The sequence below is a fragment of the Gopherus evgoodei genome, chromosome 3 (genome assembly GCF_007399415.2).
Source record: "Gopherus evgoodei ecotype Sinaloan lineage chromosome 3, rGopEvg1_v1.p, whole genome shotgun sequence".
Classification (NCBI taxonomy): Eukaryota; Metazoa; Chordata; order Testudines; family Testudinidae; genus Gopherus; species Gopherus evgoodei.
Genome location: NC_044324.1, coordinates 148,580,422 through 148,595,886, shown reverse-complemented (window position 1 = coordinate 148,595,886; position 15,465 = coordinate 148,580,422). Strand labels below are relative to the sequence as shown.

The 15,465-nt window shown below is 40.9% G+C and overlaps 1 protein-coding gene across 2 annotated transcripts in view; it reads right to left on the bottom strand.

Annotated features, from left to right (window-relative positions):
- CHRM3 (cholinergic receptor muscarinic 3) overlaps window positions 1-3,985 on the bottom strand; it is a 475,313-nt gene extending 471,328 nt beyond the window's left edge. For both annotated transcript variants that reach the window (XM_030556971.1, XM_030556973.1), the window contains exon 1: window positions 3,855-3,985. The gene's annotated coding sequence lies outside the window, so the exon portion shown is untranslated. The remainder of the gene's footprint in view (window positions 1-3,854) is intronic.
- Between the last annotated feature and the right edge of the window lie 11,480 nt (window positions 3,986-15,465).

Sequence of the window (15,465 nt, the reverse complement as noted above, 5' to 3'; positions counted from 1 at the left end):
TCAGTTAAAGTAGAATAAGATCATTAAACACTTCGCTGGACCCTAGTCCACAGCACAACCACCATACAGTTTGATACAACCAACACTTCTGAACAGAACAGAAAACAATATTAGATAGATCAAGTCAGGAATAAAATTAGCAGAGATTTTTAGAAAAACTTGCACAGCTATAAGCTACAGGCAGTGTTTTAGTATTTCACTTCATGAATATAAAGTTTACAGAATGGCTGTGTTTATGTATCATATATTCAAAAGTCTTATGCTGATTGAAATTCATGAAAACATGGCTATATTTGAGATACCTGTGGTGGTAGAATGATACACCCTTCAAGAACAGTTTTTCTTATTCAAATTGCTCCCTATTTTAAGCATGAACACATTACACACTATTCACTGGCTAAAAGATTATTACTAATATCACTGGTAGCAGCAGTAACAAATAGCAAGGTACAATTTTAATTAAATTATATAATTAAAGATAGCATCAGTTTATTTACACACAGAGATTAGGGCCTCTATCACAATTATATGCCTCACAGATCATTAATCTCATCCTTAAGTAATCTGCTCAGAACACAAGCCATCTTTATTGCAAATGGGTCATTATTTCTTAGAAGTCCTGGTCTTAAAGCCAACCAGGTCACTGGATCTAGTGATGAGGTTCTCAAGCTCTTTTTAGAGAGTCAACCACATCTCAATATAGTTGCCTTTTAGACCACCTTCCCTCATATTAACAATCACATAACATAATTTCTATTTAGTTCTATTCTGCAAATGCACTACTAGCCACCAAATGTCCACACGCCACAATCTGAGAACACTGAGCATAAAGGTCTCAACCATATAATAGTTATTCCCGTGAAACTTCAGCTTTCATCACTGAAAATTTTGTCTGAATAATCATTTCAGGATTAGGTCTCAAGTTTGGTTCTGCCAATACTTATAACATATCAGGCTAGAACGAAATATTCAGTTGTAATTAAAGGGAGCCAGAATGCTTCTAAAGTTACAATTGTTTCTTTAAAACTAGAAAAGAGTTCCATAGATGGAAAGTTTATCAGCTTGGAAGTATTGCCCAAGGTGAATAAAATCTTCAATACTTATTCCTAGAATTAAACTTTATCAGATGTGTTAACATTTTACTTGCAATTTTCAATCATATGATCATGACTGGTTCTGGGAATAATACTGCAGAATACATATTCTACCTCCAACAAATTGTCTATATAGTAGAACAACATGAAAATTCAGTTCCATGCAATACAGCAGATTGCATTTGGATGTTATTTTATAAAAAAAGAAATATTCTGGAAGGAGCTGAGTTAATATTCATCTGTCTGAAAATACATTTGTGTTTCTGAATGTACATGTTACAACTTTTTCTATTGTAAATTAGGATATTTTACTTCAAAATCAAAACCAGCTTGCCTAGACACCAGCCAAATATTGCCCAAGTCTGATCCAATATGAAAGAACATAAAATTGAATTTCAGGGTGGGGTGCCAAAGGGCATTATACTTAAAAAACATAACCAAAATGGGATGCATAAAAGTTGCCACCTGTACTGACGAAACCTCAGAGGCTGGCAGCAAACCAAATATGTTAAATTAGTATTTGCCAGGATTATATTGTTAGTTTGCTACTATCATCCAATAATATTTTAATATCCTCCTAACCTTTTTAGAATGTTTCAATATTTCAATTCAACTTGACAAATTCTTCAAAGAAAATTCAAGTTACACAGTTAACAATGGTATACCACTAGAGTCAAAATGCAGTGTTTTTATTGAATGACATCAAGAACTGTAAGAACTACATTTTACATTGATCACAAACTACAAGGTAAACAAAAAAACTTAAGTAGCAGCTCATATTGAGATTTATATATTCCCTTTAAAAAGGGAAAATAAACATTTTGGTACAAACACATCAGAAAATCCTGAAACACTACTTCCATGCCACTAAGAATTCCTACTGTATAAGTAACCAGTATTCTTGAATGCTGAGGCACATTTTTTTCTGAAAGCTACAACACTGGCTTCCATTATGGAAATATCAATATTTCATACTGTAGTTTAGTTCCAACACAATTTAAGCAAAACTAAACATTATGTCTAATTAAACATAGAAACAAAATCAGACCACAGCACATTATTCACTGCCTTTGATGTCTAAAGAACTGATGAGCATTGTGATAGACACAGGGTGAGATCGCAGAGCAATATGTAAAAGATAGATAACATCAAAATGAAAACACCCCAGAACACACACTCAAACAACCATTCTAGTTTTTCCATTATTAAATATTTTTAAGCAACATTTGAGGTTGTAGTTTGTGTGTCTGTGGCTACTCCTATATATGGTGAATACAGATAACGATTTAGATTTGTGCTTTACAAAAGAGGGAAAGAAAATGAGACAAAGTAATATCAGGCAATGAGAACTCTTTCCGTCAGTAGAGAAACTAGCACGGTGAGCTATATAGCCCAGTGTATATTAACATATTTGGGTTTCTGTGCTCATAGATTTAAACACTATTCAGTTCTCACGGTGAGCTACACATTTTAAAAGTAAATACTTGGGCTCTGTTTTAAACACTTGCAGTGTTGATATTATATTTGGCACAACACACGCTGCTCACAAATCTCCTGGAACTTAATTTGCCTGAAAACCTAGACTTAAAAAGACGCGGATAAAAAGCAGAATGTGGGTAAGTAAATTCGTAGAATGAGAATCATCATCGAAGAGAACAAGATTTAAAGACCAGTTCCCCACTGACGATGTCAGACGGCACGAGTAATCCGTAGTGCGACTGAACCCTTCATAAATCCCTGAAAGATTTATATACTAACCATCCAGTCACTGCCAGGGTAAGCACAGGTTGCGCTCCTGCAACTAGGAGAGAGACTCTGACATAGGGGATATTTGAAAGGCGGGTGCGGCTGTCCTCAAAGCCCCAAACAATAACCTCTCCAGCGAATTAGTCACCATTATTCGCGTGTCACCTCGACCTATACGTTTCCACAGCCAGTGGTGACCGTTTACTTAGTACTGCAAAGGAGGAAAGCTGCAGAAAAGCACCGGCGCCACTTAACGAGGATCCGACAGGTCACCATAAGCAAGATCCCTGCCGTGGGGTTTTTAGCGAGAATTTGACATCTTTCCATAGGCGTTTTTAGAGGGGCACCCACATTAACGTTACTGCTCTGAATCAGCTCCTAGCCAGATTTTGCCAGGTGTCTGATTGGGATGCAGTTCAGTCTCCGCAGACCTTTGGGATTTAGTATCCAACAGAAGCGAGGCAAAGCCTCTGCCCCACACTTGAATCACATTGCCGAGAGACCCAGGGACACGTTTCCCCCCCCCCCACCCCAAAGCCTTGACCTAGGTGTGCAAGTGCCTGGAGCTGGATGCGCTCACACGCTGCGGGGGGGGGGGGATCAGACTGAGTGGGCAGCAGGGACAGTAGGGCAATGCAATAGTTTCTAAGGCAAACAACAGCAACAACTAGTCCACCCCCCGAATCACCCCTCGGAGAACACCCCCACGCCTCCTCCCAGCGCTGTGATGGAAAGCCTGCAGCTCCCTTCTATGGCTCTACTCGCGCTCACATCGACACCACTTTTCCCCTCTCAAGTGCCTCGTCCCCAACTCCAGTGGCCGGGGGGGGGGGGGCGGTGGAGCGGCAGCAGCCACAGGACAAGCCCCGGTTCCTTCCTCGATTTGCCCTGTCCCCTGCTCCCAAAGCCCCCCGCTCCTCCGCCCCCCACAAATGACTTTACCAACAACTTTCGCCGAGGGGAGCAACCCGCGCGGCGCGCCCGGGCTCTCTCCGCTGCCGCGTCCGCGCTTACCTGGCTGCCCAGGTGCCTCTGATGAGCGACCTCCTCCTCCCCCGCAGCGCCAGGGCGCTCAGCTCCTGCTGGTCCCCGCTGAGTCCGGCGCGACCTAGGAGCCGGCTCCCCGCGGGGAGCGGAGACCAAGCGGCCGGTACATCCCCCTGCGGGCGGCGCTGCTCGAGGGGCACTTCACACCCCACCGCCCGGTGAGCTGGAGCAGCAGCAGCACCTGTGCCTGGCAGCGCCTCCTCCCGTCCCTCACTTTCCTCTCCCGCGCTCCGAGCCGGGCGCCCCGCTGCAGCCCCTCCACGCCGCGAAGCCGCCGCCGCCGCTCTGCCTAGTGCCGGAATGTCTTGAGCTGCGGCTTCAGCAGCGACCCCCCTCCAGCAGCCGAGCCGCGCCGCGCCGGGACCCAGAGCTCAGGCAGCTCCCAGACACGCTGCTCATTGGCTCGCCCGCCGCTGACCTCACTGGAACCGCTCACGCCCACCGCCGGCCTCGCCTAGGGATTCTTTATTATAGGGGCGCCCGCTAGCGCTGCATGCCCTCAGTTGCGGGGTCCCGCACCCGGCAGTTCCAGCTTCACTCCCCACGCTTGGGCTCCTGCCCACTCCAGTCTAGCCCAGTCCCTTGCACTCCAGCTCCAAGCTAGTTTTTTTTTTCCCCTTGTCGGCTCACCTGCTGCGCTCCACGCCAGGCCCCTGGCTCGCTATGCCACGGCCCCGTGCAGCTCCACCGCGGTTTTCGTTCCCTTTACTTCCCTTCTCCCCCAGGGTGCTCCAGGTATTCCAGGGCCATTCTTTTGCTTTATACTCGCTTCCTGGTCGATGTCAATCGCACTCCAACCTTTGCTCTCCTCTTTTCTGTTCTAAGTAAAAAATCACTTAGAAAAGTTAGATGCCTGCAAGTCACCAGGGCCTGATGAAATGCATCCTAGAATACTCAAGGAGTTAATAGAAGAGGTATCTGAGCCTCTAGCTATTATCTTTGGGAAATCATGGGAGACGGGGGAGATTCCAGAAGACTGGAAGGGGGCAAATATAGTGCCCATCTATAAAAAGGGAAATAAAAACAACCCAGGAAACTACAGACCAGTTAGTTTAACTTCTGTGCCAGGGAAGATAATGGAGCAGGTAATCAAAGAAATTATCTGCAAACACTTGGAAGGTGGTAAGGTGATAGGGAATAGCCAGCATGGATTTTTAAAGAACAAATCGTTTCAAACTAATCTGATTGCATTCTTTGATAGGATAACGAGCCTTGTGGATAAGGGAGAAGCGGTGGATGTGATATACCTAGACTTTAGTAAGGCATTTGATACGGTCTTGCATGATATTCTTATAGATAAACTAGGAAAGTACAATTTAGATGGGGCTACTATAAGGTGGGTGCATAACTGGCTGGATAACCATACTCAGAGAGTAGTTGTTAATGGCTCCCAATCCTGCTGGAAAGGTATAACAAGTGGGGTTCCGCAGGGGTCTGTTTTGGGACCGGTTCTGTTCAATATCTTCAACGATTTAGATGTTGGCATAGAAAGTACGCTTATTAAGTTTGCGGACGATACCAAACTGGGAGGGATTGCAACTGCTTTGGAGGACAGGGTCAAAATTCAAAATGATCTGGACAAATTGGAGAAATGGTCTGAGGTAAACAGGATGAAGTTCAATAAAGATAAATGCAAGGTGCTCCAGCTAGGAAGGAACAATCAGTTTCACACATACAGAATGGGAAGAGACTGTCTAGGAAGGAGTATGGCAGAAAGAGATCTAGGGGTCATAGTAGACCACAAGCTTAATATGAGTCAACAGTGTGATACTGTTGCAAAAAAAGCAAACGTGATTCTGGGATGCATTAACAGGTGTGTTGTAAACAAGACACGAGAAGTCATTCTTCTGCTTTGCTCTGCGCTGGTTAGGCCTCAGCTGGAATATTGTGTCCAGTTCTGGGCACCGCATTTCAAGAAAGATGTGGAGAAATTGGAGCGGGTCCAGAGAAGAGCAACAAGAATGATTAAAGGTCTTGAGAACATGACCTACGAAGGAAGGCTGAAGGAATTGGGTTTGTTTAGTTTGGAAAAGAGAAGACTGAGAGGGGACATGATAGCAGTTTTCAGGTATCTAAAAGGGTGTCATCAGGAGGAGGGAGAAAACTTGTTCACCTTAGCCTCCAATGATAGAACAAGAAGCAATGGGCTTAAACTGCAGCAAGGGAGATTTAGGTTGGACATTAGGAAAAAGTTCCTAACTGTCAGGGTAGTTAAACACTGGAATAGATTGCCTAGGGAAGTTGTGGAATCTCCATCTCTGGAGATATTTAAGAGTAGGTTAGATCAATGTCTATTAGGGATGGTCTAGACAGTATTTGGTACTGCCATGAGGGCAGGGGACTGGACTCGATGACCTCTCGAGGTCCCTTCCAGTCCTAGAGTCTATGAGTCTATGAGTCTATTCCACTCCAGGTCTGTTTTTACCAGCTATTTTTGGCTCCTTTCTAATTTATCCCAAATTCACTCTGTGCCCACCTGCTCCCATTATTCTGATTTTAATCTGTTTCAGTTCCATTCCACATGCTACATACATTCCATTCTAATTGCACTACTCCTTTTTTCCATTCAGTTCTATTTCATGTCCATTCTACTCCATTATTATTCCAGTCCAACTGCATCTTCTTCCTTTCCTTTCTATTCCTAGTCTAGTGGACGTCCCTTGATTCCCATACCCATACCCATTCCAACTCCTGTTCCGTTGTCTAGTGTCCTAGCACTGAAGAAGTGGGTTTTTACCCAGGAAAGCTTATGCCCAAATAAATCTGTTAAGTCTTCAAGGTGGCACCTGACTCCTTGTTGTTTTTATCCTAGCACAGTAGCGCATCGAGGCCTGGGGCCCAATGTGCTAAGCAGTCCACATACACAACCCATACACTGCCCTAACCGGTTTAAATGCAAGTATAAGTCGACTGACAAAAGTGGAATACATCAAACAGAGAGGGGGAACATGTGAGATTATGTTGATAATTGCAATAAACAGCATTTACAGCCCTCCAACTGCATAGTGTTTTTATATATATATAAGTTGGTATGACAAGGTATCATTCCCAGAGGATATTTTAATACATTTACCAAATAGTCACTCTATGATTACAAAAGTACCCAAAGATAAAATCAACATTTTGATTTGAGGATTTTCATCATATCAAACAAATAAAACAATAAAAATGACGTTTGTAAAGTGAAATTATATATACAGGGAAATACTCCACTAATCCATACTAAGGTTTTTCTTTTCTTTCTGTCTTTCTTTCTCATTGGTCTTTTAATTTTTTAAATTAAAACACATGAGTAGTTATTGGTTGGAGATTGGGTAATGCATAAGTATAGTAGCCTATTTTCTATTGCATACTAAATACACCTCTTATAATATCATAAGTCCATAACAAACATCTATTTATATATCACAGAGGTGGGCAAACTACAGCCCAGGGGCCACATTCGGCCCTCCAGATGTTTTAATCTGACCCTTGAGTTCCCGCCAGGGAGTGCGGTCTGGGGCTTGCCCTGCTCCAGTCCTCCAGCTGGGGAGTGGGGCGGGGGGCTTGCCCCACTCTATACAGCTCTCAGAAGCAGTGGCATGTTTCCCCTCTGGCTCCTATTCATAGGGGCAGCCAAGGGGCTCCTCACGCTGCCCCTGCAGCATCCATTGGCCAGGAACCATAGCCGATGAGAGAGCTGCAGGGGCAGCACCTGCGAACATGGTGGTGTGCAGAGCTGCCTGGCCACTCCTCCACGTAAAAGCGGGGACATGCCGCTGCTTCTTGGAGCTGCTTGAGGTAAGCGCCACCCACAGCCTGCACCCTTGAACCCTTCCTGCACCCCAACCCCCTGCCCCAGCCCTGATCCCCTTCCCTTCTTCTCAATTCCTCGGTCCCAGTCCAGAGCACCCTCCTGCACCTCCAACCCCTCATCCCCAGCCGGAGCCCTCCCCTCCCACCCGCACCCTACCCAATTTCATGAGCAGTCATGGCCGACCATACAATTTCCACACCCAGTTGTGGTCCTCAGGCCAAAAAATTTGCCCACCCCTGATATATCATATACTCCTTACTGTGGAATAAAGCAATATGGATTCAATACCTATTATTTTGGTCAACAATTCTTTTAAATACTCTCCATCTTTCAGATGAACATGATAGCTTATAATGCCACAAGGAGTCAATATGGATTTACATATAGCTATTACCAATTATAACAAGTTGAAAGGAACCAATATTGTGTATTAGGTAAAAATCTACATTTTTAAAAGACCTTACAAATACACATGCTAGCATATTATATCATCTTACAGTCTCACAACTTCCTTAATTGATTAACTCTGCAATGAAAGATAAACAAATTACACCCTAAAATTGTTCAGTAAGAAGGAAGTTCAGAATTAAAACACTTTCTAACTAGGCTCTATACATTACTTTCACTGAAGTTGCTATGGCAGTAAGATACAACAGGGTGTGTCTTATTTGTCCAATAATACATACTGTCCATTAGTACATGCAAGGCACAAGGCCACAAGCCAAGTATATTCAGCCACTTCAGACATATATTAATGGGTCAATAAAATACACCCTGGAGTGTCTTAATGCTTTAGTAATAATTGACAGTTATTTAGTGCCTTTACCCAATCATGATCAGAACATAGTGTTAGGGGTTCAGGGTCAAATATTATACTGATTTCTGAATTGCAGGGTAGAAATGGGCTCTCTGCATACAATAGGTGAGGTAGCATTATAATATGAAACACAATATTTAACATCTCAAGCAAGTTGAAGTTAGTTTGGTATTAACAATGGATTTATCTTGCTTTTAGGCCCATATGTATAGTTTACATATCAGGGCTATGTTGCTTAATACACAATCTGTAACATAAATACATTCAACCTTAAATCATGCAAACTAAGCCTTTGAAGCAAATGTATGCACATAAAAATCAAAGATCCCAGAAACTATTTTTTGTATCAGGTCTTGTATAAAAAGGAAATACAAGACAGCCAAGAAGCTTCTAGGGAAGCATGAGGCTGAGAAATAAGTGCTACAATGACAGATCTTGCTGATTGGTAATGTACACTAAGTTTAATTTCTGTATTAAACTCATATTTAAGGATCTCAAAGAACTTTATAAACAATTAATAAATCCTCTCAACCCTCCTGTAAGGTAAGTATTATTCCCATTTTTATAGATGGGGACACTGAGCTAACACGAGGTGAGGTTGTCTTGCTCAAACTCAAAACATGCATATCACGATCACATAAATTAATGTACAGTGTTTCAGGTAGCTATTATTTCCTTTATAACTTCATTTCTTCTCTAACTCATCTTCTCTATGGATTCTACCTTTTCTACCACTTTCACCTCAACCGGTTTCTTAGTGCCCCATATTTCATTCCTTTTCTTTTGCTTTTCCTCACTTTCCTTCCCTTTGTAAACTATTTAAAAAATACATTTCCTTGTCATTTGAACTGCAAAATTGCTACCAAGTCATCCTTCTTCACATAATGATAAGTGGAATCAATTAACTGGTGTCAGAAATCATTGTCCAGATGCTAAAAAAAATGATATTTTGAAAACACATTGGGCAAACATAATGAATGAAGGGTGGATCAGCTGTGTGGTACAGCAATTACAACCATTTGAAATGACAGTGAAAGACTTTTGAGCTGCTAACCACCTAGAAACTTAAACATTATAGGAGCTTTTTTTTTTCTCATGGGATCATAGTTAAAATATTTTGTTGGTGAGCAGAGAATACAGCACAGACTCTTTTCAATTGTATAAGAGTTGTAGGGCAGAAGTGTTCATACATTTTTTCTGCTTGGAAAACTGGGGTCATCTCCGTAGGACAGAAAGAAGTTTGCATGTTTCTATAAGCAGAGAGAAGAGTCTTATCTTCTAGATACTAGGCCAACATGCAGAGTTGCTGGAAGAGGCTATAAAGTGCATATCCCAAACCCCAAATAAGGTACACAAAATTGAATGAGGCATAGAAAATGAAGAAAACAAATTTAATGAGTTATAGAGACTTCCAGTGCCAGTCTAGAAGTCCAAGAAAGAAATCAGCACAGAGCTCCCCAATTATTCACTGTTGCCGTGTGTGTGTGTGTGTGTGTGTGTGTGTGTGTGTGTGTGTGTGTGTGTGTGTGTGTGTGTGTGTGTGTGTGTGTGTACATGTGCTATTCAGATAATAAATGTTATATTCAATAGGACACCACAACATACTATTCATCTGTAGGATACTTCCTTTTCAGCATGTAAATGTTGGCACGGTTTGAAAGAGATTCAGTCCCATCAGGACACTTCTGCATTAGTCAGACTGTAAAAGGTGCATATTCATTATGCAACTCCAACATGTCATGAGATTTCTGAAAACCACAGAATGAATGCTCAATGCAAGTTATCCTATTGCAGAGAGAAACCCTTATGCAAGAGCAGAAAAATTGAATATCACTGCAGTGAAAGCTTGATCAATGGCTCTGACATAATTGAGTAGCTCATATTAAAGCATTTTTAATCACCTGTCATGTTCCAGAATTGCTTTTCAATGATTTCAAAAGCAAGACAAGGAAAACATTTTCCATTTTTCACCTTCCTCTGTAAATCACAGTCCTCTTTTCAAAACCAGGTGACCAAGAAGAGAGAGCCCTTGTCCAAAAAATTGGAGATACTTTTCTAGTCTGATCACCAGTTTCTGAGTATGAAGAAATGGAAGGCAGTCAACCAGCTATAAATGATGATACAGTGATAAAGAAACTCTCACAGTATCATCCAGGTAAATGTGAGAGGCAAATTATATTGCTCAGCATAAAGCCCAAGCATTTAAGAGATCCAAAGTATTTTAACTCTACAACTTCACGCAATTATTCAGATCTGGTAAAGTGCAGAGTTTAAAACAGATGATATTTTAATTGATTTTCAAGGTGAACAGCCAGTGGCTATAATAGTAAATATTTGGGAAGTTTCATTAGAGGATCTCTATCTCTTTGTACTTTTTTAAACATTCATTGCATTTGAATACTAAGACCCAATGGTATTTATGTATTTAACTCCCCTTGAAATCATTGAAACACCTTTGAGGTGCATAAGTGACTTTCCCAAAATCACACAGGAAGTCTGTGGCACAGCTAAGTATTGAAACCACGTCTTCCTTACATTTTTAAGGTCCTTTGACCTTCTTTCCAGTATCAAAAAGCTTTTGATATTTATAGAACTAAAATATATACAATTTTGTTAAGTTTACTTTTGAGGTAATAGTAAAATACTAACAATTTAGCCCTTATATGACACTTTCTATCTTTGGTGAACAATGTGCAACTAACTTAACCACTGGTTTTCATAGTTGAACAGAAACTGAACTCTTGCATTTGTTTCTGAACAGCTGCCGAGATCTAGCATTTCACAAGATTAAAAATAGTTTTACAGTTTCACTAGAACAAGAAGCAAATGATGCAATGATTGAAAGACTGAAATAGGATTTTAACAAGAATAAAATGAGATGATCACAGAATTAACTAAGGGTTTTATTGATCTTGTTCTGAGATGCTCTCTCCTACCCTAGGCCCCAATCCTGCAAACACTTATGCACATGCATAACTTTATTCACAATGAGTAGTCCTATTGAAGTCAATGAGAATACTTGTGTGTAAAGTTGCAATATGCTCAAGCCCTTGCCAGATCATGGCCTTTACACTGTAGTATTCCAAGACTTCCCCTTGCTGCCCACTACTCCCCCTTTGAGAACTGCTAGAATTGTAACAGGTCTTCACCAATAAAGTTACAAATAGTTTTATTCAAGACAAATACTGGCACAACTCAGAAACAAGAGTTATGTGGGAGGTTCCTTTCATTGCAAAAATGCATAAAATGGTGACCATTAATTCAAGAACTATTGTTTTTCAAGGGAAGCCATTAACATGCATTTCCCCCTGCAAGACTGCCCAGGATGCAGAGCAGCAAGATCCAAAAGAAGAAGGAGGAGGGGTGAGAGGGAAGCCACCAAATCTAAGAATCTTACAGAAATCCTGGCCCTAACACTACAGATCTCTGCCGAGCTGGGGTTGGAGGGTGTTTTTCCCTCAATCTCAATCAAGGCTCCAACCTCAACTGTGGAAGAATAGCTGAGATTTGGTTGTGTTACCATTGACTGCTGTCATTGTGCCCTCCTCTGAGGACCACATAACAGATACAATGATTTAATACTGCTTCAAGCAGCATTTATAATCATGTTTATGTCTGTTTTTTAATTACAGAATTCAAACAAGAGAAGAAAAACAGGGCAGTTTGTCACCTGCCTCTCCCCCCAAAGACTATGACATATGCTCCCTTTCTATCTGTGCAGACTATTTTACGGAGCAGGAGAGAGGCAGGGGAATTGTCTTCTGATAGTTTCACCTCCTGCCCTACACAGAGCTTTTCTGTAAGATTTCCACATTTTTTTTCTCCTCCTCACAGCTGACTGGATCATGTAAGCCAGTGTAAGTCAGAATATATCCTGTAAAGTGAATTCTGATTGCACTCCAGCTGTTTGCTATCCCAGAAGTATTCTGAGACATCTCAGGGAACCTATCACTAACACAATATAAGTAATGAGCCCTGAGACAGGCAATACAGCAAGAGTTAATTAGCAACCACCTAAGTAGGAAAGGGAAAGGAAAAGTGTCTGTGTTTAACACAGATGATTGAAATCCCAAGCCTTCTCCAGACCCCATCTTTCCTTCTAAAAAACATGCACGGAGTTGCTTGATTTTATAAGTGCAAAGCCAGAATGAAGGGTCTTTTCATATGCTTTCTGTCAGTTGGTCATAGTGTACTTTTATGGCTTATTCACAGCAAATTATTTTCCAATTCTCAAGTGCAGAGGAAAACACAAATTTTCCGCTTGCATGTCAGCAGGGCACTTTAATGCTGTAAACAGGAAAGCAGAAGAAAAGACATTCCGGCTTGGTATACTCTGAGATTAACAATGAAGATGATATTTAGCCCTTATTTTCAGGAGCATAAGCACTAACTAATTCTCACAGCTCTCCCATGAGTTATAGTAGGTGCTCTCTCTCTGACAATATCACTGTGGTTTAGCAGTCTAAGAAGATTCTTACATTAAGGTGAGATTGCTCAGAGGGGAAGTTGGTTCTGTATGACTGGGGAACACCTACTTCTAATGCTTGGTTTGGGAGTGGGAGAAGGGCATCAAAAATCTTCATGGCTTACAATCAGCTAATATTTGTGAAGCACTTTGAGCTCCTGAAAAAAGCTGATATCTAGTATGTGCCATTTATGAGTGCAGAGGTTCCTGTTTTTTGGCTAGCAACACATTGAATTTTAGAAGAATCCAGCACTCCAATGGTTCAGAAATCAAGATTCTTTTTTATATGTCTCAGCATCAGACAGGCTCACAACAGTGCAGCAGATAATGGATTCCATATGCATGCGTGCCCAGGTACCATGTTCATGACAGTACCTACACACACCAAAGGTCAAAAGACAGACTTGCACATGCTTCTGTGGTGTCCCTATAAAGGTCTTTTTCTTTAGTGACTGGAAAATGATCACAATGCTTCCAAATATGAAAAGATCCATGAAGTCAGGGACATTTTTAGGTATACAGTACTTCATGTGTGTATGTGTGGGGGGAAGATCAACATTTATAAATCCTTCCAACAAACCTTATACAGTTGCCAAGGGAAACCAGAAATCTGACCCAAATGCTGTTCCCTAGAGCATTCTTAATGCAGTTTAACCTAACCTCAAAATAACCTTACATTTTACTATTTAGCATCTCTCACATCTGCTCATGGTGCTTCCCTCTCTAAACACTGTGCACGTAACATTATCTAGACAGAAGTTATTAACAGGAGAATCACCTTAGCTATATCATTTGAGAGAAGACAGAGTGAAGATATGTGCAATTTTTCTTTCTTTCTTTGAATCCTTAGAGTTTTAAGAGGGTAAGCAGATGATAATGCTGATACTCATGTGAATATATTATCCACCAAGGTTAGACATGAAAGACACTAACAAACAGAGGATTCCATTGTTTGTATTTTGTAAGTGTTTGATTTCATGCTTATTTGAAGCCAGGGCCTAAAAATGTATATTGACAGTGATGCAACTTATGCAGTTAAATAAAAATATTCAGTGATGTAGCAGGAATCTACAAATTAGTAGAAATAAACTGACATATTGAATGCTAAAAAAAACCTCACCTGAAGTTATTGGTATCACTGTTGAGATCAACTTTCTTCCCTAATGTGATTTGAGTTTTTATAAAAACAACCAAACCAACTCAGAAATGTACGTCTTTAAGTATTTGGAGAGGGATTATAGCCAACAAAAGTTCAAACAATGACGTTGGTGAAACAAAGTTTTATAGGATGGCAAGATTTAAATAAATATATCCTGATTTTTAAGGAGACTCAGCCTAGCAGCCTTTAACTTTATACCTACCATTTTATGCCCACTCTTTCAGATATAAACATTAGAATTTAGTCCCCTACGGTTAACTCCTTGTCTAGTTTTGATGTTTCTACAGACTTTTTGCACAGTAAGACTGTTGGGCATTGTGTTTCCATGTGGAATGACAGAAAAAAAGCAGACTTTATGACAGTCCCAAAGAACTCCTTGTAATGTGAATTTTAGCATTCATGCTGACCAAAATCAGATTTTCGAGAGTATCAAATATTGTGCTGCATAGGATATATTGTTGACTGCAATGGATTATAAAATCTTTTTTGGTAAATCATCATTTATTCCTACCTGTGCCAGTATGAAAGAAACAGCCCAACAAGAGCAGTTATTTAAGGGTGAGTGGAGAAGGGTATCCTAATTATATCAGCCCCCTTAATATGGAACCTCTGAGAGGGGCATACAGAAGAAACCAGGTACAGATTGCACTAGCAGCAATTGTTGCCTTGGTTCTTCTACCCACTATATAGGAGAGCTAGTGACCTTTCATTCTTTGAAGAATAATTCCCTAGTGTTCTGAGTCTGTGCTAGATGTGGGGGAAACCAATGTACTCATTGCCAGCCATCTTGGAAACCTATGAGTGGGGTGAGGAATGCTGATCAGTTATAGCCTCACTTAGCAGTGCACTATATATTGTCAAAAATTGTGTATTACAATCTCCTGTTGAACTGAATGGGAGGAAAAAGTCAAGATTTGGAAAGAAGATGGTGCGGTGATGGCTCTGCATTGGGACTCAGGCAATAAAGGTTAAATTCCCAGATTTTCTACTGGCCTAAAATTGTCAGAAGTTGTCACTAGTTTTGTTTGCCTCAGTTTTTGGAAGCCCAGCTTAATACTCAAAAACAAAACAAAATGAAACAAAACAAAACAAAACAAAAAACCCTGCAAAACTAAGAAGGAAACAGAAGAATTCTGTAATGATTCTGGTGTGCATTCCAGTCCCAGGCTCTCTTATCTCAAGAGGTGGCATGGTCAGGCATTAAAATATTGGTGATCATACTTATCAGTACAAGATACAGAACAGCAGACAGGCCCTCAAGTAAAACGTAAAGCCTTATATATAAAACACAGGTCCATTATAAAATTCTGGAACATGTGCAGGATCACAAGCAGCCAGTGC